Here is a 27,373-nt window from a genome sequence, read left to right as displayed (position 1 = left end):
CGGGGGTTGGGGGAACAGGGGAGACATGGGCCATGAGTGGGGGGTGGGGGGAACAGTAGGGAGACACGGGGCATGAGTGGGGGGTGGAGGGAACAGCAGAGACACGTGGGCATGAGTGGGGGGTGGGGGGAACAGGGCACACATGGGGCATGAGCAGGGGGTGGGGGGAACAGGGGACACGGGGCATGAGCGTGGGGGGTGGGGGAGAACAGGGGAGACATGGGGCATGAGCGGGGGGGAACATGGGAGACACGGGGCATGAGCGAGGGGTGGGGGGAACAGGAGGGAGACACGGGGCATGAGCAGGGGGTGGGGGGTAACAGGAGGGAGACACGGGGCATGAGCGGGGGTGGAGGGAACATGAGGGAGACACGGGCATGACCGGGGGGTGGGGGGAACATGCGGGTGACACGGGGCATGAGCAGGGGTGGAGGGAACACGAGGGAGACACGGGGCATGAGCGGGGAGTGGGGGGGAACAGGGCACACACGGGGCATGAGCAGGGGGTGGGGGGAACAGGGGACATGTGGCATGAGCGGGGGTGGGGGAACAGGGGAGACACGGGGCATGAGCGGGGCGTGGGGGGTACAGGAGGGAGACACGGGGCATGAGCGGGGGTGGGGGGAACAGGAGGGAGACACGGGGCATGAGCGGGGGGAGGGGGGTAACAGGAGGGAGACATGGGGCATGAGCGGGGGGTGGGGGGCAACAGGAGACACAAGGGGCATGAGCGGGGGTGGGGAGAACACGAGGGAGACACGGGGCATGAGCGGGGGGTGGGGGGAACACAAGAGAGAGACGGGGCATGAGCGGGGGGTGGGGGGAACACGCGGGAGACACAGGGCATGAGCGGGGGTGGAGGGAACACAAGGGAGACACAGGGCATGAGTGGGGGGTACACGAGGAAGACACAGGGCATGAGCGGGGGTGGGGGGAACACGAGGGAGACACGGGGCATGAGCGGGGGGTGGGGTGAACAGGGCAGACACGGGGCATGAGCGGGGGGTGGGGGGCTACAGTAGGGAGACACGGGGCACGAGCGGGGGTGGGGGGAACAGTGGAGACACGGGGCTTGAGCGGGGGGTGGGGGGTACAGGAGGGAGACACGGGGCATGAGCGGGGGTGCGGGGAACAGGAGGGAGACACGGGGCATGAGCGGGGGGTGGGGGGTAACAGGAGGGAGACATGGGGCATGAGCGGGGGGTGGGGGGCAACAGGAGACACAAGGGGCATGAGCGGGGGTGGGGAGAACAAGAGGGAGACACGGGGCATGAGCGGGGGGTGGGGGGAACACGCGGGAGACACAGGGCATGAGCGGGGGTGGAGGGAACACAAGGGAGACACAGGGCATGAGTGGGGGGTACACGAGGAAGACACAGGGCATGAGCGGGGGTGGGGGGAACACGAGGGAGACACGGGGCATGAGCGGGGGGTGGGGGGAACAGGGCAGACACGGGGCATGAGCGGGGGGTGCGGGGCTACAGTAGGGAGACACGGGGCATGAGCGGGGGTGGGGGGAACAGTGGAGACACGGGGCTTGAGCAGGGGGTGGGGGGTACAGGAGGGAGACACGGGGCATGAGCGGGGGTGGGGGGAACAGGAGGGAGACACGGGGCATGAGCGGGGGGTGGGGGGTAACAGGAGGGAGACATGGGGCATGAGCGGGGGGTGGGGGGCAACAGGAGACACAAGGGGCATGAGCGGGGGTGGGGAGAACACGAGGGAGACACGGGGCATGAGCGGGGGGTGGGGGGAACACAAGAGAGAGACAGGGCATGAGCGGGGGGTGGGGGGAACACGCAGGAGACACGGGGCATGAGCGGAGGTGGAGGGAACACAAGGGAGACACAGGGCATGAGTGGGGGGTACACGAGGAAGACACAGGGCATGAGCGGGGGTGGGGGGAACACAAGGGAGACACGGGGCATGAGCGGGGGTGGGGGGAACAGGGCAGACACGGGGCATGAGCGGAGGGTGGGGGGCTACAGTAGGGAGACACGGGGCATGAGCGGGGGGTGGGGGGAACAGTGGCGACACGGGGCTTGAGCGGGGGGTGGGGGGAACAGGGGAGACACAGGGCATGAGCGGGAGGTGGGGGGAACACAAGGGAGACACGGGGCATGAGCGGGGGTGGGGGGAACAGGGCAGATACTTGGCACGAGCGGGACGTGGGGGGTACAGGAGGGAGACACGGGGCATGAGCAGGGGGTGGGGGGTACAGGTGGGAGACACAGGGGTGGGGGGAACAGAAGGGAGACACAGGGCATGAGCAGGGGGTGGGGGGTAACATGAGGGAGAGACGGGGCATGAGCGGGGGGTGGGGGGAACACGCAGGAGACACGGGGCATGAGCGGTGGTGGAGGGAACACAAGGGAGACACAGGGCATGAGTGGGGGGTGGGGGGGTACACGAGGAAGACACAGGGCATGAGCGGGGGGTGGGGGAACAGGGCAGACACGGGGCATGAGCGGTGGATGTTGGGGATTACAGAGCAGACACGGGGCATGAGCAGGGGGGTGGGGGGCTACAGTCGGGAGACACGGTACATGAGCAGGAGGTGGGGGAACAATAGGGAGACACGGGGCATGAGCGGGGGGTGGGGGAACAGTGGAGACACAGGGCATGAGCAGGGAGTGGGGGGACCAGTGGAGACACGGGGCTTGAGCGGGGGTGGGAGCAGGGGAGACACAGGGCATGAGCGGGGGGTGGGGGGAACACAAGGGAGACACGGGGCATGAGCGGGGGTGGCGGGAACAGGGCAGATACTTGGCATGAGCGGGAGGTGTGGGGTACAGGAGGGAGACACGGGGCATGAGCGGGGGGTGGGGGGTACATTTGGTGGGGGGGAACAGGAGGGAGACACGGGGCATGAGTGGGGGGTAGCACGAGGGAAACACGGGGCATGAGCCGGGGTGGAGAGAAACACGAGGGAGACACGGGGCATGAGCGGGGGATGGGGCAACAGGAGACACGGGGCATTAGCGGGGGGTATGGGGAACAGGGCAGATACTGTGCATGAGCGTGGGTGGGGGATACAGGAGTGAGACATGGGGCATGAGCGGGGGGTGGAGGGTACAGGAGGGGGAGACGGGGCATGAGCGGGGGTGGGGGGAACAAGAGAGAGACACGGGGCATGAGCGGGGGGTGGGGGTAACACAAGGGAAACACGGGGCATGAGCGGGGGGTGGGGGAAACACAAGGGAGACACAGGGCATGAGCGGGGGTGGGAGGCAACAGGAGACCCACGGGGCATGAGCGGGGGGTGGAGGAAGACACGGGGCATGAGCGGGTGTTGGGAGCAAAAGAAGACACACAGGGCATGAGCAGGGGGTGGGGGGCAACAGGAGACACACGGGGCATGAGCAGGGGGTGGGGGGTACATGAGGAAGTCACGGGGCATGAGCGTGGGGGTGGGGGTACACGAGGGAGACATGGGGCATGAGCGGGGGGGGGTGGAGGGTAACACGGGGCATGAGCGGGGGGTGGGGGGAACAAGAGGGACACACGGGCCATGAGCGGGGGTGGGGGGCAACAGGAGACACATGGGGCATGAGCCGGGGGTGGGGGAACACGAGGGAGACACGGGGCATGAGGGGGGGGTTGGGGGCAACAGGAGATATACGGGGCATGAGTGGGTGGGTGGGGGGTAACACGAGGGAAACAAGGGAAACACAGGGCATGAGCGGGGATGGGGGGTTACACGAGGGAAACACGGGGCATGAGTGGGGGTTGGGGGGAACACGAGGGACAACTGGGGCATGAGCGGGGTTGGGGGGCAACAGGAGACACACAGGGCATGAGCGGGGGGTGGGGGGAACACGAGGGAGACACGGGGCATGAGCGGGGGGTCGGGGGCAACAGGAGACACACAGGGCATGAGCGGGGGGTGGGGAGAACATGAGGAAGACACAGGGCATGAGCGGGGGGTGGGGGGAACACGAGGGAGACACTAGGCATGAGCGGGTGGTGGGGGGTACAGGAGGGAGACACGGGGCATGTGCGGGGTACAGGAGGGAGACACAGGGCATGAGTGGGGGGAACACGAGGGAGACACAGGGCATGAGCGGGGGTGGGGGGAACACGAGGGAGACACGGGGCATGAGCGGGGGTGGGGTGGCACAGGGGGGACACGGGGCATGAGCGGGGGTAGGGGGAACAGAGGAAACACAGGGCATGAGCGGGGGGGTAACACAAGGGAGACACGGGGCATGAGTGGGGGTTGGGGGAACAGGGCAGATACTGGACATGAGCGGGGGGAGTGGGGTACAGGAGGGAGACAGGGGGCATGAGCAGGGGGTGGGGGTATAGGAGGGAGACACGGGGCATGAGCAGGGGGTGGGGGGAACAAGAGAGAGGCACAGGGCATGTGCGGGGGTGGGGAGAACAGGAGGGAGACACGGGGCATGAGCGGGGGGTGGGGGGTAACACGAGGGAAACACAGGGCACGAGCGGGGGATGGGGGGAAACACGAGGGAGACACAGGGCATGAGCGGGTGGTGGGGGGCAACAGGAGACACACGGGGCATGAGCGGGGGTGGTGGGAACAGGGCAGATACTGGGCATGAGTGAGGGGGTGGGGGTACAGGAGGGAGACACGAGGTATGAGCAGGGTTGGGGGTAGAGGGGGGAGACACGGGGCATGAGTGGGTGTGGGAGGAACAAGAGAGAGACATGGGGCATGAACGGGGGGTGGGGGTAACACAAGGGAAACACGGGGCATGAGCGGGGGGTGGGGGGAAACACGAGGGAGACATGGGGCATGAGCGGGGGGTGGGGAGCAACAGGAGACACACGGGGCATGAGCGGGGGTGGGGTGTTGGGGGAGCAGGGCAGTTACTGGGAATGAGCGGGGGTGGGGGTACAGTAGGGAGACACGGGGCATGAGCGGGGGTGGGGGGTACAGGAGGGAGACGCTGGGCATGAGCGGGGGTGGGGGGAACAAGAGAGAGACACGGGGCATGAGCGGGGGGAGGCGGGAACAGGAGGGAGACACGGGGCATGAGCGGTGCGTGGGGGGTAACACAAGGGAAACACGGGGCATGAGCGGGGGGTGGAAGGAAACACGAGGGAGACACGGGGCATGAGCGGGGGGTGGGGGGTACACGAGGAAGACACGGGACATGAGCGGAGGGTGAGGGGTACACGAGGGAAACACAGGGCATTAGCGGGGGGTGGGGGGAACACGAGGGAGACACGGGGCATGAGCCGGGGGTGGGGGGGAACAGGAGACACACGGGGCATGAGCGGGGGGGTGGGGGTCAATACAAGGGAAACACGGGGCAACAGTGGGGGGGTGGGGGTAACACAAGGGAAACATGGCGCATGAGCGGGGGGTGGGGGAAACACAAGTGAGACACAGGGCATGAGCGGGGGGTGGGAGCAAAAGGAGACACACAGGGCATGAGCAGGGGGTGGGGGGCAACAGGAGACACACGGGGCATGAGCAGGGGGTGGGGGGTACACAAGGAAGTCATGGGGCATGAGCGTGGGGGTGGGGGTACACGAGGGAGACATGGGGCATGAGCGGGGGGTGGAGGGTAACACGGGGCATGAGCGGGGGGTGGGGGGAACAAGAGGGACACACGGGCCATGAGCGGGGGGTGGGGGGCAACAGGAGACACATGGGGCATGAGCCGGGGGTGGGGGGAACACGAGGGAGACACGGGGCATGAGCGGGGGGTTGGGGGCAACAGGAGATACACGGGGCATGAGTGGGTGGGTGGGGGGTAACACGAGGGAAACAAGGGAAACACAGGGCATGAGCGGGGGTGGGGGGTTACACGAGGGAAACACGGGGCATGAGTGGGGGTTGGGGGGAACACGAGGGACAACTGGGTCATGAGCGGGGTTGGGGGGCAACAGGAGACACACAGGGCATGAGCGGGGGGTGGGGGGAACACGAGGGAGACACGGGGCATGAGCGGGGGGTCGGGGGCAACAGGAGACACACAGGGCATGAGCGGGGGGTGGGGAGAACATGAGGAAGACATAGGGCATGAGCGGGGGGTGGGGGGAACACGAGGGAGACACTAGGCATGAGCGGGTGGTGGGGGGTACAGGAGGGAGACACGGGGCATGTGCGGGGTACAGGAGGGAGACACAGGGCATGAGTGGGGGGAACACGAGGGAGACACAGGGCATGAGCGGGGGTGGGGGGAACACGAGGGAGACACGGGGCATGAGCGGGGGTGGGGTGGAACAGGGGGGACACGGGGCATGAGCGGGGGTAGGGGGAACAGAGGAAACACAGGGCATGAGCGGGGGGGTAACACAAGGGAGACACGGGGCATGAGTGGGGGTTGGGGGAACAGGGCAGATACTGGACATGAGCGGGGGGAGTGGGGTACAGAAGGGAGACAGGGGGCATGAGCAGGGGGTGGGGGTATAGGAGGGAGACACGGGGCATGAGCAGGGGGTGGGGGGAACAAGAGAGAGGCACAGGGCATGTGCGGTGGTGGGGAGAACAGGAGGGAGACACGGGGCATGAGCGGGGGGTGGGGGGTAACACGAGGGAAACACAGGGCACGAGCGGGGGGTGGGGGGAAACACGAGGGAGACACAGGGCATGAGCGGGTGGTGGGGGGCAACAGGAGACACACGGGGCATGAGCGGGGGTGGTGGGAACAGGGCAGATACTGGGCATGAGTGAGGGGGTGGGGGTACAGGAGGGAGACACGAGGTATGAGCAGGGTTGGGGGTAGAGGGGGGAGACACGGGGCATGAGTGGGTGTGGGAGGAACAAGAGAGAGACATGGGGCATGAACGGGGGGTGGGGGTAACACAAGGGAAACACGGGGCATGAGCGGGGGGTGGGGGGAAACACGAGGGAGACATGGGGCATGAGCGGGGGGTGGGGAGCAACAGGAGACACACGGGGCATGAGCGGGGGTGGGGTGTTGGGGGAGCAGGGCAGATACTGGGAATGAGCGGGGGTGGGGGTACATTAGGGAGACACGGGGCATGAGCGGGGGTGGGGGGTACAGGAGGGAGACGCTGGGCATGAGCGGGGGGTGGGGGAACAAGAGAGAGACACGGGGCATGAGCGGGGGGAGGCGGGACCAGGAGGGAGACACGGGGCATGAGCGGTGCGTGGGGGGTAACACAAGGGAAACACGGGGCATGAGCGGGGGGTGGAAGGAAACACGAGGGAGACACGGGGCATGAGCGGGGGGTGGGGGGTACACGAGGAAGACACGGGACATGAGCGGAGGGTGAGGGGTACACGAGGGAAACACAGGGCATTAGCGGGGGGTGGGGGGAACACGAGGGAGACACGGGGCATGAGCCGGGGGTGGGGGGGAACAGGAGACACACGGGGCATGAGCGGGGGGGTGGGGGTCAATACAAGGGAAACACGGGGCAACAGTGGGGGGGTGGGGGTAACACAAGGGAAACACGGCGCATGAGCGGGGGGTGGGGGAAACACAAGTGAGACACAGGGCATGAGCGGGGGGTGGGAGCAAAAGGAGACACACAGGGCATGAGCAGGGGGTGGGGGGCAACAGGAGACACACGGGGCATGAGCAGGGGGTGGGGGGTACACAAGGAAGTCATGGGGCATGAGCGTGGGGGTGGGGGTACACGAGGGAGACATGGGGCATGAGCGGGGGGTGGAGGGTAACACGGGGCATGAGCGGGGGGTGGGGGGAACAAGAGGGACACACGGGCCATGAGCGGGGGGTGGGGGGCAACAGGAGACACATGGGGCATGAGCCGGGGGTGGGGGGAACACGAGGGAGACACGGGGCATGAGCGGGGGGTTGGGGGCAACAGGAGATACACGGGGCATGAGTGGGTGGGTGGGGGGTAACACGAGGGAAACAAGGGAAACACAGGGCATGAGCGGGGGTGGGGGGTTACACGAGGGAAACACGGGGCATGAGTGGGGGTTGGGGGGAACACGAGGGACAACTGGGGCATGAGCGGGGTTGGGGGGCAACAGGAGACACACAGGGCATGAGCGGGGGGTGGGGGGAACACGAGGGAGACACGGGGCATGAGCGGGGGGTCGGGGGCAACAGGAGACACACAAGGCATGAGCGGGGGGTGGGGAGAACATGAGGAAGACACAGGGCATGAGCGGGGGGTGGGGGGAACACGAGGGAGACACTAGGCATGAGCGGGTGGTGGGGGGTACAGGAGGGAGACACAGGGCATGTGCGGGGTACAGGAGGGAGACACAGGGCATGAGTGGGGGGAACACGAGGGAGACACAGGGCATGAGCGGGGGTGGGGGGAACACGAGGGAGACACGGGGCATGAGCGGGGGTGGGGTGGAACAGGGGGGACAGGGGGCATGAGCAGGGGGTAGGGGGAACAGAGGAAACACAGGGCATGAGCGTGGGGGTAACACAAGGGAGACACGGGGCATGAGTGGGGGTTGGGGGAACAGGGCAGATACTGGACATGAGCGGGGGAGTGGGGTACAGGAGGGAGACACAGGGCATGAGCAAGGGGTGGGGGTATAGGAGGGAGACACGGGGCATGAGCAGGGGGTGGGGGGAACAAGAGAGAGGCACAGGGCATGTGCGGGGGTGGGGAGAACAGGAGGGAGACACGGGGCATGAGCGGGGTGGTGGGAACACGAGGGAGACACGGGGCATGAGCGGGGGTGGGGTGGAACAGGGGGGACAGGGGGCATGAGCAGGGGGTAGGGGGAACAGAGGAAACACAGGGCATGAGCGGGGGGGTAACACAAGGGAGACACGGGGCATGAGTGGGGGTTGGGGGAACAGGGCAGATACTGGACATGAGCGGGGGAGTGGGGTACAGGAGGGAGACACAGGGCATGAGCAGGGGGTGGGGGTATAGGAGGGAGACACGGGGCATGAGCGGGGGGTGGGGGGTAACACGAGGGAAACACAGGGCACGAGCGGGGGGTGGGGGGAAACACGAGGGAGACACAGGGCATGAGCGGGTGGTGGGGGGGCCACAGGAGACACACGGGGCATGAGCGGGGGTGGTGGGAACAGGGCAGATACTGGGCATGAGTGAGGGGGTGGGGGTACAGGAGGGAGACATGGGGTATGAGCAGGGGGTGGGGTAGAGGGGGGAGACACGGGGCATGAGTGGGTGTGGGAGGAACAAGAGAGAGACATGGGGCATGAACGGGGGGTGGGGGTAACACAAGGGAAACACGGGGCATGAGCGGGGGGTGGGGGGAAACACGAGGGAGACATGGGGCATGAGCGGGGGGTGGGGAGCAACAGGAGACACACGGGGCATGAGCGGGGGTGGGGTGTTGGGGGAGCAGGGCAGATACTGGGAATGAGCGGGGGTGGGGGTACAGTAGGGAGACACGGGGCATGAGGGGGGTTGGGGGGTACAGGAGGGAGACGCTGGGCATGAGCGGGGGGTGGGGGGAACAAGAGAGAGACACGGGGCATGAGCGGGGGGAGGCGGGAACAGGAGGGAGACACGGGGCATGAGCGGTGCGTGGGGGGTAACACAAGGGAAACACGGGGCATGAGCGGGGGGTGGAAGGAAACACGAGGGAGACACGGGGCATGAGCGGAGGGTGGGGGGAACACGAGGGAGACACGGGGCATGAGCCGGGGGTGGGGGGGAACAGGAGACACACGGGGCATGAGCGGGGGGTGGGGGTCAATACAAGGGAAACACGGGGCAACAGTGGGGGGGTGGGGGTAACACGAGGGAAACACGGCGCATGAGCGGGGGGTGGGGGAAACACAACTGAGACACAGGGCATGAGCGGGGGGTGGGAGGCAACATGAGACACATGGGGCATGAGCGGGGGGTGGAGGGTACACGAGGAAGACACAGGGCATGAGCGGGGGTTGGGAGCAAAAGGAGACACACAGGGCGTGAGCGGGGGTGGGGGCAACAGGAGACACACATGGCATGAGCAGGGGGTGGGGGGTACACGAGGAAGTCACGGGGCATGAGCGTGGGTGTGGGGGTACATGAGGGAAACATGGGGCATGAGCGGGGGGTGGAGGGTAACACGGGGCATGAGCGGGGGTGGGGGGAACACGAGGGACACAGGGGGCATGAGGGGGGGGTGGGGGGCAACAGGAGACACACGGGGCATGAGCAGGGGGTGGGGGGAACACGAGGGAGACACAGGGCATGAGCGGGGGTTGGGGGCAACATGGGACACACGGGGCATGAGCGGGTGGGTGGGGGGTAACACGAGGGAAACACAGGGCATGAGCGGGGGTGGGGGGTTACACGAGGGAAACACGGGGCATGAGCAGGGGGTGGGGGGCAACAGGAGACACACAGGGCATGAGCCGGGGGTGGGGGGGAACACGAGGGAGACACGGGGCATGAGCGGGGGGTGGGGGGCAACAGGAGACACACAGGGCATGAGCGGGGGGTGGGGAGAATACGAGGAAGACACGGGGCATGAGCGGGGGGTGGGGGAACACGAGGGAGACACTAGGCATGAGCGGGTGGTGGGGGGTACAGGAGGGGGACACAGGGCATGAGCGGGGGGTGGGCGGGTACAGGAGGGGGACACAGGGCATGAGCGGGGGGTGGGGGGAACACGAGGGAGACACGGGGCATGAGCGGGGGCGGGGGGAACAGTGGAGACACAGGGCATGAGCAGGGGTGGAGGGAGCACGAGGGAGACACGGGGCATGAGTGGGGGGCGGGGGGAACAGCGGAGACACGTGGGCATGAGTGGGGGTGGAGGGGAACAGGGCACACACGGGGCATGAGCAGGGGGTGGGGGAACAGGGGACACGGGGCATGAGTGGGGGGTGGAGGGAACAGGGGAGACATGGGGCATGAACGGGGGGTGGGGGGAACAGGGGAGACACGGGGCATGAGCGGGGGGTGGGGGGTACAGGAGGAAGACACGGGGCATGAGCGGGGGGTGGGGGAACAGGAGGGAGACACGGGGCATGAGCGGGGGGTGGGGCGTAACAGGAGGGAGACATGGGTCATGAGCGGGGGATGGGGGGCAACAGGAGACACAAGGGGCATGAGTGGGGGTGGGGGAAACACACAGGAGACACGGGGCGTGAGCGGGGGTGGAGGGAACACAAGGGACACACAGGGCATGAGTGGGGGGTGGGGGGGGGTACACGAGGAAGACACAGGGCATGAGCGGGGGTTGTGGGGAACAGGGCAGACACGGGGCATGAGCGGTGGATGTTGGGGATTACAGAGCAGACACGGGGCATGAGCGGGGGGTGGGGGGCTACAGTAGGGAGACACGGACCATGAGCAGGAGGTGGGGGAACAGTAGGGAGACACGGGGCATGAGCGGGGGGTGGGGGAACAGTGGAGGCACAGGGCATGAGCAGGGGGGTGGGGGGACCAGTGGAGACACGGGGCATGAGCGGGGGTGGGGGGCAACTGGAGACACACGGGGCATGAGCAGGGGGTGGGGGGTAACACGAGGGAAACACGGGGCATGAGCGGGTGGTGGGGGAAACAGGAGACACACGGGGCATGAGCGGGGGTGTGGGGGAACACGAGGGAGACACGGGGCATGAGGGGGGGTGGGGGGCAACAGGAGATACACAGGGCATAGCCGGGGGTGGGGGGGAACACGAGGGAGACACGGGGAATGAGCGGGGGGTGGGGGGCAACAGGAGACACACAGGGCATGAGTGGGGGGTGGGGAGAATACGAGGAAGACACGGAGCATGAGGGGGGGTGGGGGGAATATGAGGGAGACACTAGGCATGAGCGGGTGCTGGGGGGTACAGGAGGGAGACACGGGGCAGGAGCGGGGGGTGGGGGGTACAGGAGGGAGACACAGGGCATGAGCGGGGGGTGGGGGGAACACGAGGGAGACACGGGGCATGAGCGGGGGTGGGGGAAACAGGGGAGACACGGGGCATGAGCGGGGGTGGAGGGAACACGAGGGAGACACGGGGCATGAGTGGGGGGTGGGGGGAACAGCGGAGACACGTGGGCATGAGCGGGGGTGGGGGGGAACAGGGCACACATGGGGCATGAGCAGGGGGGTGAGGGGACCAGTGGAGACATGGGGCATGAACGGGGGGTGGGGGGCAACTGGAGACACACGGGGCATGAGCGGGGGGTGGGGGGTAACACGGGGAATGAGCGGGTGGTGGGGGGAAACAGGAGACACACGGGTCATGAGCAGGGGGGTGAGGGTAACACGAGGGAAACACGGAGCATGAGCGGGGGTTGGGGGCAACAGGAGACACACGGGGCATGAGCGGTGGGTGGGGGGCAACAGGAGACACACAGGGCATGAGCGGGGGGTGGGGGGAACACGAGGGAGACACGGGGCATGAGCAGGGGGTGGGGGGTACAGGAGGGAGACACGGGGCATGAGCGGGGGTGGGGGGGTACAGGAGGGAGACACGTGGCATGAGTAGGGGTGGGGGGAACACGAGGGAGACACAGGGCATGAGCGGGGGTGGGGGGAACACGAGGGAGACACAGGGCATGAGTGGGGGGTGGGGGGGTAACACAAGGGAGACATGGGGCATGAGCGGGGGGTGGGGTGGAACAGGGGAGACAAGGGGCATGAGAGTGGGGTGGGGGGCATGAGGGGGGGTGGGGGAGAATGGGTGGGAGACATGGGGCATGAGCTGGGAGTGGGGGGAACAGGGGAGACACGGGGCATGAGCAGGGGGTGGGGCAAACATGAGGGAGACACAGGGCATGAGCGGGGGGATGGGGGGAACATGGGACACATGGGGCATGAGCGGGGGGGTGGGCGGGAACGGGAGGGAGACAAGTGGCATGAGCGGGGAGTGGGGGGGAACAGAGGAGACACAAGGGGCATGAGCGGGGTGTGGGGGAACGGGAGAGAGACACGGGCCATGAGCTGGGGGTGGGGGGAACGGGAGAGAGACACGGGCCATGAGCGGGTGGTGGGGGGAATCGGAGAGAGACACGAGGCATGAGCGGGGGGTGGAGTGGAACAGGGGAGACATGGGGCTTGAGCGGTGGGTGGGGGAACAGGGGAGACACGGGGCATGAGCGGGGGGTGGGGGGGAATGGGAGGGAGACACGAGGCATGAGCAGGTGGGTGAGGGGTAACACGAGGGAAACACAGGGCATGAGCGGGGGTGGGGGGTTACACGAGGGAAACACAGGGCATGAGCGGGGGGTGGGGGGCAACAGGAGACACACAGGGCATGAGCCGGGGGTGAGGGGGAACACAAGGGAGACACGGGGCATGAGCGGGGGGTGGGGGGCAACAGGAGACACACAGGGCATGAGCCGGGGGTGGGGAGAATACGAGGAAGACACGGGGCATGAGCGGGGGGTGGGGGGAACACGAGGGAGACACTAGGCATGAGCGGGTGGTGGGGGTTACAGGAGGGAGACACGGGGCATGAGCCGGGGGTGGGGGGGTACAGGAGGGAGACACAGGGCATGAGCGGGGGGTGGGGGAACACGAGGGAGACACGGGGCATGTGCGGGGGGTGGGGGGAACAGGGGAGACACGGGTATGAGCGGGGGTGGAGGGAACACGACGGAGACACGGGGCATGAGTGGGGGTGGGGGGAACAGCGGAGACACGTGGGCATGAGCGGGGGTGGGGGGAACAGGGCACACACGGGGCATGAGCAGGGGGTGGAGGAACAGGGGACACGGGGCATGAGCGGGGGTTGGGGGGAACAGGGGAGACATGGGGCATGAGCGGGGGGTGGGGGAAACAGGGGAGACACGGGGCATGAGCGGGGGGTGGGGGGTACAGGAGGGAGACACGGGGCATGAGCGGGGGGTGGTGGGAACAGGAGGGAGACACGGGGCATGAGCGGTGGATGTTGGAGATTACAGAGCAGACACGGGGCATGAGCGGAGGGGTGGGGGGCTACAGTAGGGAGACACGGACCATGAGCAGGAGGGGGGGAACAGTAGGGAGACACGGGGCATGAGCGGGGGTGGGGGAACAGTGGAGACACAGGGCATGAGCAGGGGGGTGGGGGACCAGTGGAGACACGGGGCATGAGCGGGGGGTGGGGGGCAACTGGAGACACACGGGGCATGAGCGGGGGGTGGGGGGTAACACGAGGGAAACACAGGGCATGAGCGGGTGGTGGGGGGAAACAGGAGACACACAGGGCATGAGCGGGGGGGTGGGGGATGGGGGGTAACACGAGGGAAACACAGGGCATGAGCGGGGAGTTGGGGGCAACAGGAGACACACGGTGCATGAGCGGGGGGTGGGGGGAACACGAGGGAGACACGGGGCATGAGCGGGGGGTGGGGGGTACAGGAGGGAGACACGGGGCATGAGCGGGGGGTGGGGGGATACAGGAGGGAGACACGTGGCATGAGTAGGGGTGGGGGGGAACACGAGGGAGACACAGGGCATGAGCGGGGGGTGGGGGGAACACGAAGGAGACACAGGGCATGAGTGGGGGTGGGGGGGTAACACAAGGGAGACACAGGGCATGAGCGGGGGGTGGGGTGGAACAGGGGAGACAAGGGGCATGAGAGTGGGGTGGGGGGCATGAGGGGGGGTGGGGGAGAATGGGAGGGAGACATGGGGCATGAGCTGGGAGTGGGGGAACAGGGGAGACACGGGGCATGAGCAGGGGGTGGGGGAAACATGAGGGAGACACAGGGCATGAGCGGGGGGATGGGGGGAACATGGGAGACATGGGGCATGAGCGGGGGGGTGGGCGGGAACGGGAGGGAGACACGTGGCATGAGTGCGGAGTGGGGGGGAACAGAGGAGAAAAGGGGCATGAGCGGGGGGTGGGGGGGAACGGGAGAGAGACACGGGCCATGAGCAATGAGCAGGGGTGGGGGGAACGGGAGAGAGACACGGGCCATGAGCAGGTGGTGGGGGGAATCGGAGAGAGACACGAGGCATGAGCTGGGGGTGGAGTGGAACAGGGGAGACATGGGGCTTGAGCGGTGGGTGGGGGAACAGGGGAGACACGGGGCATGAGCGGGTGGGTGAGGGGTAACACGAGGGAGACACAGGGCATGAGCGGGGGGTGGGGGGAACACGAGGGAGTCACGGGGCATGTGCGGGGGGTGGGGGGGAACAGGGGAGACATGGGGCAAGAGCGGGGGTGGAGGGAACACGAGGGAGACACGGGGCATGAGCGGGGGTGGGGGGAACAGGGCCCACACGGGGCAGGGGGTGGGGGAACAGGGGGCATGAGCGGGGCGTGGGGGGAACAGGGGAGACATGGGGCATGAGCGGCGGCTGGGGGGAACAGGGGAGACACGGGGCATGAGCGGGGGGTGGGGGGTACAGGAGGGAGACACAGGGCATGAGCGGGGGTGGGGGAACAGGAGGGAGACACGGAGCATGAGCGGGGGGTGGGGGGTAACAGGAGGGAGACAAGGGCCATGAGGGGGGGTGGGGGGCAACAGGAGACACAAGGGGCATGAGCGGGGGTGGGGAGAACAGGAGGGAGACACGGGACATGAGCGGGGGGTGGGGGGAACACGCAGGAGACACGGGGCCTGAGCGGGGGTGGAGGGAACACAAGGGAGCCACAGGGCATGAGTGGGGGATGGGGGGAACAGGGCAGACACGGGGCATGAGCGGTGGATGTTGGGGATTACAGAGCAGACACGGAGCATGAGCGGGGGGGGTGAGGGGCTAAAGTAGGGAGACACGGACCATGAGCAGGAGGTGGGGGGAACAGTAGGGAGACACAGGGCATGATCGGGGGGTGGGGGAACAGTGGAGACACAGGGCATGAGCAGGGGGGTGGGGGGACCAGTGGAGACACGGGGCTTGAGCAGGGGGTGGGCGGCAACAGGAGACACATGGGGCATAAGCGGGGGTGGGGGGTACACGAGGAAGACACGGGGCATGAGCGGAGGGTGGGGGGCAAATGGAGACACACAGGGCATGAGCGGGGGGTGGGGGGCAACAGGAGACACATGGGGCATGAGCAGGGGGTGGGGGATACACGAGGAAGTCACGGGCCATGAGCCTGGGGGTGGGGGTACACGAGGGAGACATGGGGCATGAGCAGGGGGGTGGAGGGTAACATGAGGGAAACACGGGGCATGAGCGGGGGGTGGGGGGAACACGAGGGACACACGTGGCATGAGCGGAGTGGAACAGGGGAGACATGGGGCTTGAGCGGTGGGCGGGGAACAGGGGAGACACGGGGCATGAGCAGGGGGTGGGGGGAATGGGAGGGAGACACGAGGCATGAGCAGGGGGTGGAGGGGAACATGGGAGACATGGGGCATGAGCGGGGGGTGGGCGGGAACGGGAGGGAGACACGAGGCATGAGCGGGGAGTGGGGGGGAACAGAGGAGACAAGGGGCATGAGCGGGGGTGGGGGGGAACGGGAGAGAGACACGGGCCATGAGCGGGGGGTGGGGGGAATGGGAGAGAGACACGGGTCATGAGCGGGGGGCGGAGTGGAACAGGGGAGACATGGGGCTTGAGCGGTGGGTGGGGGAACAGGGGAGACACGGGGCATGAGCAGGGGGTGGGGGGAATGTTTGGGAGACACGAGGCATGAGCAGGGGGTGGAGGGGAAGATGGGAGACATGGGGCATGAGCGGGGGGTGGGCGGGAACGGGAGGGAGACACGAGGAATGAGCGGGGAGTGGGGGGGAACAGAGGAGACAAGGGGCATGAGCGGGGGGCGGGGGGGAACGGGAGAGAGACACGGGCCATGAGCGGGGGGTGGGGGGAACGGGAGAGAGACACGGGCCATGAGCAGGTGGTGGGGGGAATCGGAGAGAGACACGAGGCATGAGCGGGGGGTGGAGTGGAACAGGGGAGACATGGGGCTTGAGCGGTGGGTGGGGGAACAGGGGAGACACGGGGCATGAGCGGGGGGTGGGGGGGAATGGGAGGGAGACACGAGGCATGAGCAGGGGGTGGAGGGGAACAGGGGAGACACGGGGCATGAGCGGGGGGTGAGGGGGAACGGGAGAGAGACACGGGCCATGAGCGGGGGGTGGGGGGAACGGAAGAGAGACATGGAGCATGAGCGGGGGCTGGGGGAACGGGAGGAACACATGGAGCTTACTGTGAAACGCTCCATGAACCGTTGAACAAAGATAGCAGGCGTCTCTCACAATAGACGCACTGCCCGCTTCACGGCAGCCAATCAGAGCGCATGTCAGATGTCCGCGGACATCACGCAAGCGCTTGCCCAATCCCTGTCCTGTCTGCGGAGCGAACAGGGAAGTGTGTCCGCGAAGCAGACACAGATATCATTAATTTTTTGCACTTACATTTAAGTCATTTTTAAAAAGACTACTGGACGGATTTACACCAAAAAAGCATGCTTTTGGGACCAAGTTGCCACTCCCGCCGCAAATTTGGTGTAAATCCGTCCAACGGTTTGGGCTGTAGGCGTGAGCAAAGTTTTTTCCCATTATGTCTATGGGAAAAAAAGAAGTTTTGGGACCCCCCCATAACTTTGCCCCCCCAGGACCTAACCTCACCAAACTTTGCAAAAAAATTCAGAGTGGGCCATATACTTTTTTGGGTGAGGATTCGTCCAGGGGGAGCGAAGTTATAAGCCGCCCAAAAAGTGCTCTTCCTATGGAAACAGCAACTTAACCATAACTACATGGCCACTACAGTGGCCAGGTAATATATATATATATATATATATATATATATATATATATATATATATATATATATATATATATATATATATATATATATATATATATATATATATATATATATATATATATAAATATCCAAAAGAGGGAGGAAAGGCGAGCTGCAATCCCACAGGCCATGCAACAGTTGCAAAAACTCCAGAGCACGGACAAAGGCCAGGGAAACACCGTTTTACAAATACGGATTTAATTTAATGTTTCCACACAACAAAAGAATTGTACAAAAAAGAATCAGTACAAAAATCAGCACAAAAAGCAACCACACAGAGGCAGGACGCCATGGTGCACGACCTGTAGAACAACCCGTTTCACACTACACTGAGCACTTGATCACGTAAAGGAAGGGGAGGGATAGACTGGTATAAATACAGACATGACTACAGTCCTGTTTCTCTGTCGGTTAACTCGTAGGGCCATGGCTAAGGTAGATAGTGCTGGTGGCCATGATAGAGTAGGGTAAAATGCATGAAAAGGAAAAGAAACCAGGAGAAGATCCTGAGTCAGTATAAACAAATGGATCAAGTCAGCAATTAAATACATAGTGTACAAAACATGCTGCATATATGTACTACTGCGGTATATAAAAGACGAGGTTGTAACCAAGTCAATGATTGTACCAAAATTGCCAATATTATGAACATGTAAATGCAGTCATAACGAGAAAACAAATATACAGTAAATTATAGCTGACAATTCCTGAATGTCAATAGTACATCCACACAAGAATGTAACACCCATCTAAACAGTTGATGCATATAAAAGCGCTAATCCAATAATGACGCCTCGCAATAGTAAAAGTGCTGGACATAATACGGCAGAGGTTGAACACGGTAACATTGGGGATGTTCGCAGCCTCAACCAAATAATGCAACATAAAGGCATAAATGTTGCATACGGGCTGTGTATAGGGACCGGAACACACAGAGCTAAAGTGCATAGTGCATACATGAGGACGGGCTCATTATCGTAAGGGGGATTATAGTATTGGCCCCTTATTTTGCATGGTCTAATACGTCCTTAATTAAACAATGCTAAGATCTACATGAACAATAGCACAGGGTTAAAAGAAATGAACAACTAAAACAGCAGTTTTGATAGTAGAGCCAGGGCACACCTCATCATAAAGAAACGCTATTTACACCTATACATGGCATCAACAAGTCTAGCACAGCTCCTAATAAAAACAATGGTAATTGCTCTCATGATCTGATCAGGGCACGAGTAAGAGTTGCTCATAAAATATACAAAATATTGGCTAATAAAATGTAGAATAAGCAGCACAACAACAAAGTGTCAATGTGTCCTCATGATGGCATGGCCGTATTAAAGTGCAAATGCATACACGGCAAGGGCTTTGAAAGATTATTAAAGTGCAGGTGCACCAGCAGCTACAAAATATCAAAGTGGCCTCATGATGGCATGGCCATATTAAAGTGCAAGTGGATAAGCAGCAAATGCTATTAAGCAATTAATAAAGTGCAAGTGCATAAACAGCTGCCATATTTAACAATTGAAGTGCACACATAGCAATATACAGCCCATAATCACAAATCATTACACAGATGGTAAAAATAGAGCAACGAATAATAAGTCTAACCTCCAGAATGAGGCAAAGCAGGATAGTACACTGAAGCCACAGCAATAGAAGGACCCCGAATTGACACTGGTTTATAGAGAAACAGAAATATATAAGCCTCCCCGCAGATTGTAAAGTAGACAGCCAAAATATGGACAATAGAGAATTTAAATTGAATTAAGTAAAAACTAAAGTAATAATCTCCAGAGCTAGAGAAAAAAAGAAAGAACAAACATCCAAAAACAGCAAGACAATGTCCAAAATGGACATAGGAATCAAAGAACGAGATAAGCCGGAAGAGCAGAGCAGCACCAGAGTGGCAAGGAAGGCATATATAAAGAAAAGGACTAGGTGCCCAAGAATGCATATAATTCCTCGTCAACATTGTGGCCCTTTGGATACTTAGTATCGAGGTCTAGAATAAATCTAGTTTCAAGTTGTCTTAATTTTAACACACGGTCTCCACCTCTAGGGTGGACAGGCACATGTGCCACTGCAAAGAAGGTTAACAATTTCACATCATTGTCATGTTCTTGTTTAAAATGTTTGGCCATGGAGTACTCTGGATCAGAGCTCTTAATGGCTCGGAGATGTTGCAGAATTCTCAGCTTCAATTTACATGTGGTACTCCCAATATACCATCTCATGCATGGGCATGAGAGGACATACACGACAAAGGTAGTGTCACAATTGATATAATGCTTAATCTTCTGGTTGATTTTGGTGACTGGATGGATGAATGATTTCAACACAGTGGCGTGAGCGCATGCTTTACATTTCATGCATTTTGTAAACCCCATAGGGGAGGTGGAGAGCCAGGTTACAGAAGATAAGTCTTTCTCTGCAGGAGATAAAAAAACTAGACACAAGTTTATCTCTGAGAGAGGGCACACGTTTATACGTCATGGTCGGATGATTGGACAAAATGGAACTGAGGTCATTGTCTAAGGTGAGTACACGCCAGTGTTTCTCAACTATTTTCCGGATGCTATTGGAGGCAGTGTCAAACAAAGTAATGAGTCTGGGGTGATCGTTGGTAGTGATTTTGGGCTTAGTATTGTACAGCTATTTGTCTCTGGACATACCGCGTGCCTTCATATAGGCCTTCTCAACAGTTCTCTTGTCATACCCTTGCTTTGCAAAGTCTGCAGCTGCCAATGCACAATGATGATCAAACCAGGCGGTATTGCTGCAATTACGGCGAAACTGAATGAATTCACCATATGGAATTGATTTTTTGCAAGACGGCGGGTGACTGCTGCTCGCATGGAGGGGCAGACCGGTATTAGTAGACTTCTTATGGAGAGCCGTGTGAATACCTGAACTGTCCAACATAACGACGACATCCAGATAGACAATCTCGGAATAACTATGACATTCAGTAAAGCTGAGATTGGCCGTGTTGATATTAATACTTTTAACAAAAAATAGCCAATCGCTTTCTGTACCCTTCCAAATAATAAAGGCATCGTCAATATACCGCCACCAAGAGACAATCTGTTTTGGAAACAAGGTTGAAATCAAGTCAGAAAGGAAAGTAGCCTCCCACCACCCCATCGTGAGATTAGCATAAGATGGTGCAAAGGTACTTCCCATGGCATTTCCCCTAACTTGCCGAAAAAAGGACCCCTCAAAGAGAAAGACATTGTTGTGTAGACAGAACAAAAGCATATCCAAAATCATAGAACTGTGTCCAAAATAATTAAGGGAGTGAGTGTCCAAATAGTATTTGCATGCATTGATCCCCACAGTATGGTCGATAGAAGTGTATAAAGAGACCACATCTAGTGTGGCCAAAATCAGACCATCTTCCCAAGGTATATTTGTGATGTGTTGAAGAAAATCCTTAGTATCCCTCAGGTAGGATGGCAACACTGTCACAAATGGAAAAAGTGTTTCATCAATAAATTGAGCCAGATGTTCTAGTAGTGAGCCACATAAGGTTACGATAGGCCTACCTGGGGGATATATAGAGATTTGTGTATTTTGGGAAGAAAATAAATTGTGGGTATTGTTTGGCATGCAGGAATAAGGAATTTAATCAGGTCATTCTCCAAGAGATCTTCTTTCGCCCACTTGGTACACAGAGCAGTAAGTTCTGCCCTAATTTCTGAAAATGGATCTTTGGAAAGCTTCATGTAGCACAGACGGTCATGTAGCTGTCAATTGGCTTCAGCTACATATTTGCCTCTGTCTTGGATAACAATATTTGAGCCTTTGTCAGCTGGTTTGATGACAATATTCGGCAATTGTTGAAGTTCACTGATAGCCATACGTTGAACGGAGGTGAGGTTTTGCTTGATCATGCTTGTTTTCTTTCGTACTTTTCTGAAGTCAGTGACACAGAGGTCGTGAAATGCCTCGATGCAGCCCCCCACTGGGCATTGTGGGTTAAATCTTGACTTGTTTTTTAGTTTGGTACGTATATCCCAGTTCGGATTGATGTCAAAATCGGACAAATCAAAGTCGGCAGAGTCAAATTTATCATCATCGAGGCAGACCAAATCCATGAGTGATGGAATATCAGAGATCAGGAGATCAGTACCACCAATGCTTGGTATCGGAGGCTTGGCAGTAACAGAATTGGTAGCAAAGAACTTCTTTAATTTAATTTTGCGCAGGAATTCATCAAAATCGATGCGTGCTTGTACGTAATCAAAACTCACAGTGGGACAAAAATTGAGACCCAGAGACAGGATGTGCATAGAATCTGGATGTTCCACGATGAATTTTAGCAAACTTGGACCCAGTGAATGGAAGGGCTGAAAGTGTGGTGCAGCAGAATAAAACAGCTAACGGCAAAGGAAGATTCGAGAAGGCTTGCCTGGCCCAGTGTCAAGAATCAGGGCCGCCAAGAACCAGGTTATCTACTCGAGAAGATACAATGAACATGAGAAGCGAGCTGAGCTCCTATTTTATGTGTAATGGAAAAACACTAGAAGTGCCAGGTTTTCTTCATTTATTAGTATTAAATGCAATGAAGGAGCTCAAAACGTGGTCTCCAGTCACATGGTCAGATAAAAATAGACTCTGGGGCGAACTACAATGAGACCAGAAAATAAGGCCATGTCTTCACTCCCTTTTATTCTCAGGCACAGTGAGCCTTCGCAAGGCTGAGTTCAAACGCATTCATTGAATGGCAGACCGCAGAAGTGATGATGGATGTTGGGCTAAGTGGGTGGGGAGGCATGACCAGGCCAAACCCCCAGCACCTGGGGTATCAGCTTGCATGCTGCTAGGGAGTGGAATATTCCAGAAGGGTCCAAGCGTGCCAACCAATTGTAGGGGGCCACGTAGCTAGGAGCCCTATAGTTTGGAAGCCAATAGAAAGTTGTGTATTTTCTTGACATGGAAGATGACTTAGACTTGGGGTGGGCATAATGGTCCACCTGACCTTAGAGACCCAATCATAAATCCCCACCCTTACAGAAGGTATACTTAGATGTTCTCTTTAAGCCTATCACATCCCCTAATAGGTTTTCTTATTTTGGCATGTAGTATGATATCACCTATGACACATTGTTGTATAAAGTTGTGTTTTTTCATGTAATGCTTCGAGGAACTCTTGAGAGTAAATACTATGCAGCGTCCGTTGAAGCCCCTTGCACTCCCTGTTTTTTCTTTTTTTAACTTTATTTCCATTTTCGACAATAAAGAAAACATTACATATGTATAAACAGAAGATGGATCAGTAATACACTATCAAATACATTTAATTAAAAGCTTCGATCAAAGAAACAATCACATATCCGTTAAAGCCTATTCACATATAACAACCCCACATTCACAACCATAAAAACAACATAGAACAAAACAAAAACACACACCCACACAATATAATTCTCGAGAATAGACACAACCTCCACAGACCCCATCAACCCAAACTTCCTTCACCCATAAAGATCATTGAAATTCCCCCATTGTTTATCATAACATGTTTATTCGTGCAATCTACTGAACATAGTCTTTTCGTGGGCAGAAAGAACTTGCACATCAAAAATCCAATCCTCTACCAAAGGTTTCAACCTCGTCTTCCAGACTTTCAATATCTGTTTTGTAGCCACCAACAAGACCTTGACGATCCAACTCGATGTTACCCAATCAATTTTATAACCAGTGGTCAATAATTGCAAAATAATCGCGGATGAGTTCCTTGAATAATTAATGTCCCAGACCCGATCAATCCTATCAACCACATCACACCAAAAGGTCTTAACTCTCTCGCAGCTCCATAACATATGGATTAACGTACCCTTCTCCTTCCCACAACCCCAACAACTAACACTATCAACTATACCCAGAGCATACATACGAGACGGAGTCCAATAGATTCTACCCAAAATCCTCTGATGAATGTATCTCAGTTGCATATCTACTTTAGCCCTAATCGAGACCTTCCAAACCCTTTCCCATTCAACTGAGGTCAATTCTCTGCCCAATTCCTCTGTCCATGCTAACCTCAATTTATCCCACGAATCAGTCCACTGTACATCTAACTTCATAAACCTCAAAATATCAGACACCTTACGCAGTCCACAGACCAATAGGTTAAGAATCTCAGGCTCCTGCAACATCAGCGCTTCCAACATTCAAACCCTTTCCAATACCAAGTCCACCAATATATCATATCTCCTTAACTCTCTAATTTGCAACCCAAACTTTTCCACCAGTCTCTCAAATGAGACTATTCCAGTCTCCCCCCAAACATCTCCAACCTTCAAAAGGCCCCTACTAATCCAACCTCTCCAATTTAACGGTCAATTATTGATCTGGAGACCTGGGTTGAGCCAAAGAGAGGCCCCTTTGTAGATAAATAATCCCTGATCATTTCCCACTATTAGCGATGTCAGTGCCGCCTTTGTCGCCAAAATTGTTTTCAGTGACCTTAATCTCCCAGGCAACTTTCCAAATGAATACAAACATGTAATATCGAAAGGTAGTAGCTTCTGCTTTTCAATCTGCACCCACCAATGTGCCTGGAGCAAATCACCAACAAAATAGCTAGACACATTTTTTAAGAGGAAACCAGCACAGTAATTTGTTAGGACCGGATATCCAAAACCCCCTTCCTTAACACTACGAATCATAATATAACGCAGAATTTTGGCCTTTTTCCATACTCCCCAAAGAAAATCTTGAAATACCCTAACCAACTGCCGCAACACCTTCTTGGTGAAAAGCAAAGGCAACGACTGTATAATATACAGGACCTTCGGCAATAGAATCGTTTTGATTGCATTAACTTTGGCCCAAAAAGTCAACATAAACCGCTCCCATCTCCTAATAGCTCTACGGAGAGACTCTACAATTTTATCTAAAGTTGTTTCCTTGAATATCAAAGGTTTTGTTACAATGTATTGCTCACCTTTATGTCCCTGCAACAAAATTGTTTTCCTTTCTAAACAAGGCATTTGGTTTTTACATTTTGGCAATTTGAGCAATCACATACCGGTTTTGGGAGATTAAGAAAATGACCTAAACGTTGAACATGTATTTTGTGTTAAACCGGACGTCCATAGAAATGTCATACATTTTTCAGAAAATCAGCTATATGGTCTTTTGGGAATTACATATAAATTACTCAGGCACAAGTTAGAACTTTTCCAGGCACAAGACTCACTGTCAAAAGAGCCCAGCATTTATAGAGCATAAATAAAGTTAATGATTGATTTGTGCTTGATTTATCCATCATGCTCTGGTGTATGTGTTACAGAATGAAGGATTAAATGCACACTTATTCCTTTTCTTAATGTCTAATCACTGTGCTTTATCCTGTTGTTTGGGCCTGCTCGCTGGAACCCCGGCGTTAATATGTGTGTATAGAATCTGGATGTTCCACAACACATTTTAGCAAATTTTGACCCTGTGAATGGAAGGGCTGAAAGTGTGGTGAAGCAGAATAAAACAGCCAACGGTGAAGGAAGATTCGAGAAGGCTTGCCTGGCCCCGTGTCAAGAGTGTGGGCTGCCAAGAGCCTAGTTATCTACTGGAGAAGATACAATGAACGTGAAAAGTCAGCCAAGCTCCTGCTTGAGCTGTATCAGAAAAACACTAGAAGTGCCAGGTTTTCTTCATTTAATAGTATTAAATGCAACAAAGGAGCTCAAAACGGTGCACCGCCCTTTCATCATGGGATGAAAGGACGCTGGGTCATTTCAATGTGAAAACTCATTGGTTTTTGTAGGGGGGTTTAAAAAAATATATAGATAAAATAAAAAAACTATGAGTTTTCTCGTTGAAATATCAACAGAGAAAAACCCATCGTTGTTTCATCCCGCAATGAAATGATATGGAACCCTGAAAACATGGTCCCTAGTCATATGGTCAGATACAAATAGACTCTGGGTGAGCTACACTGAGACCAGAAGATATCTTCACTCCCTTTTATTCTCAGGCACAGTGAGAAACGCAATAATTGAATGGCAGACCGCAGGAGTGATGATGGATGTTGGCCTAATTGGGTGGGGAGGCATGACCAGGCCAACCCCCCGGCATCTAGGCTATCAGCTTATGTGCTGCTAGCGAATGGAATATTCCAGAAGGGTACAAGTGTCCCAACCAATTGTAGAGAGCCACGTAGCAAGGAGCCCTATAATTTGAGAAGCCAGTAGAACGTCATGTATTTTCATGACACGGAAGATGAATTGCACTTTGGGTGGGCTTAGTTGTCCACCTGACCTTAGAGACCCAATCGCGATTCCTGCCCTTATAGAAAGTATACTTAGATGTTCCCTTTAAGCCTATCACAACCCCTAATAGGTTTTCTTATTTTGCCACATAGTATGACGTCACTTATGACGAAAGTTTTGTATAAAGTTGTGTTTTTTCATGTAATGCTTTGAGGAACTCTTGAAAGTAAATACTGTACGGCGTCCGTTGATGCCTGTTGTACTCCCTGTTTTAACAAGTGTAATTAAAACAGTTATGTTTTTGCCAAACTTCCTGAGTCGGTCTGATTATTGATGTGTGAGTAAGATCTGCATCCCCATCCATCTCAGATACTGTTACCTCATCTTAAAGGATGTCCAGGTTCAGTTTCGTTATACACTAGCACTTTGTTGGACAGTTGCACAGTGCTCTGTTGCTTCACAGCTAAGTTTGCACTACATAACACACATAACACACAGAAAAGCAGCAGCACGGCACATACTAAAGAAAACTGTTTCAGAACACCCTCAATCTACCTTTAGTTCAATGTTTATCAACAAAACCTGTCTCACCTACAGCCTTCACAGATTATTAGAATTGTAAATAACTATCTTGCAAATTTTAGCAAGCCACCTTAAATATAGTTTTCCCTTAAATTGGCATGACAATACATGATGTGTGTGGGTGTATGCAGGGGCGTTGCTAGGGGGGGGGCTAAGGGGGCTATAGCCCCTGGTCTTTTGGTTGTAGCCCCGGATAGAATCTCAGGAGCTACAGCCAAAAGACTAGCTAGCCCCCAGTCCCAACAGTTCCAACATCAGCTTAGCCCTGGGTCTTTTCCAGACCTAGAAACTCCCCTGGGTGTATGCATGGCCATGTTCACCCAACCAGACTGTTGTAACGTCAATTGGGGGGGCAGATATTTTAGTCTTCTGGTATGTGTCCGATTTTAGCAAAGATGGACTAAAAATCCCATTTGTCAAGTTAGCAGAAGAGTAGAATTCAATTACAGTCTCAAGCTAACAAAGTCTGACAAATCGTTGGGTTGGCACTTATTGTGGGAAAGATTAGAACTCAGTTGTTAGGATATAAAACAAAAGTAATTGACAGTAGCTACTTGTACAATCTCTGAACCGTACTACTGAGCCTTTCATGAATATTTATTTTGTCACCTTTGCACCTTGTCATTTTAAAAGAAATATTTCTACGGCGTAGTTGAACTACAGGCTATTAAATGGTTATATGTGACACAGTGCAATATGGTTCTGTGGAGTTGTCAGTTGCATCATTATTTGTTATGCTACTTTATACAGCGTTTTGGCATCTGAAATGAAGGGTTTTTGATAAAAAGCATTACAGTGATAATTAATTATTGTTATTGTAGAATATTTGAATACAAATGTAAGTCAACCAAACCAATGAATCATTACTACAGCTAGATTTTGGAATGCATGCAGTCAAGCTAGAAAATCTGTATTCAACTAACTTGTCTCAGAGGTGACTTTAAATTGAGGGTTACCGTTGCTACTGCCAAAAGTAAGTGTGTAAACACGAGGAACCCTCCTATTAAAAACAAAAAGAATGTACGCAAGGTCAGACAAGTCTCCAGTC

The sequence above is a fragment of the Ambystoma mexicanum genome, chromosome 6p (assembly GCF_040938575.1).
Source record: "Ambystoma mexicanum isolate Mex_15411 chromosome 6p, UKY_AmexF1_1, whole genome shotgun sequence".
NCBI lineage: Eukaryota > Metazoa > Chordata > Amphibia > Caudata > Ambystomatidae > Ambystoma > Ambystoma mexicanum.
The sequence above is the reverse complement of the archived record's forward strand: the minus strand, read 5'-3'. Positions refer to the sequence as shown.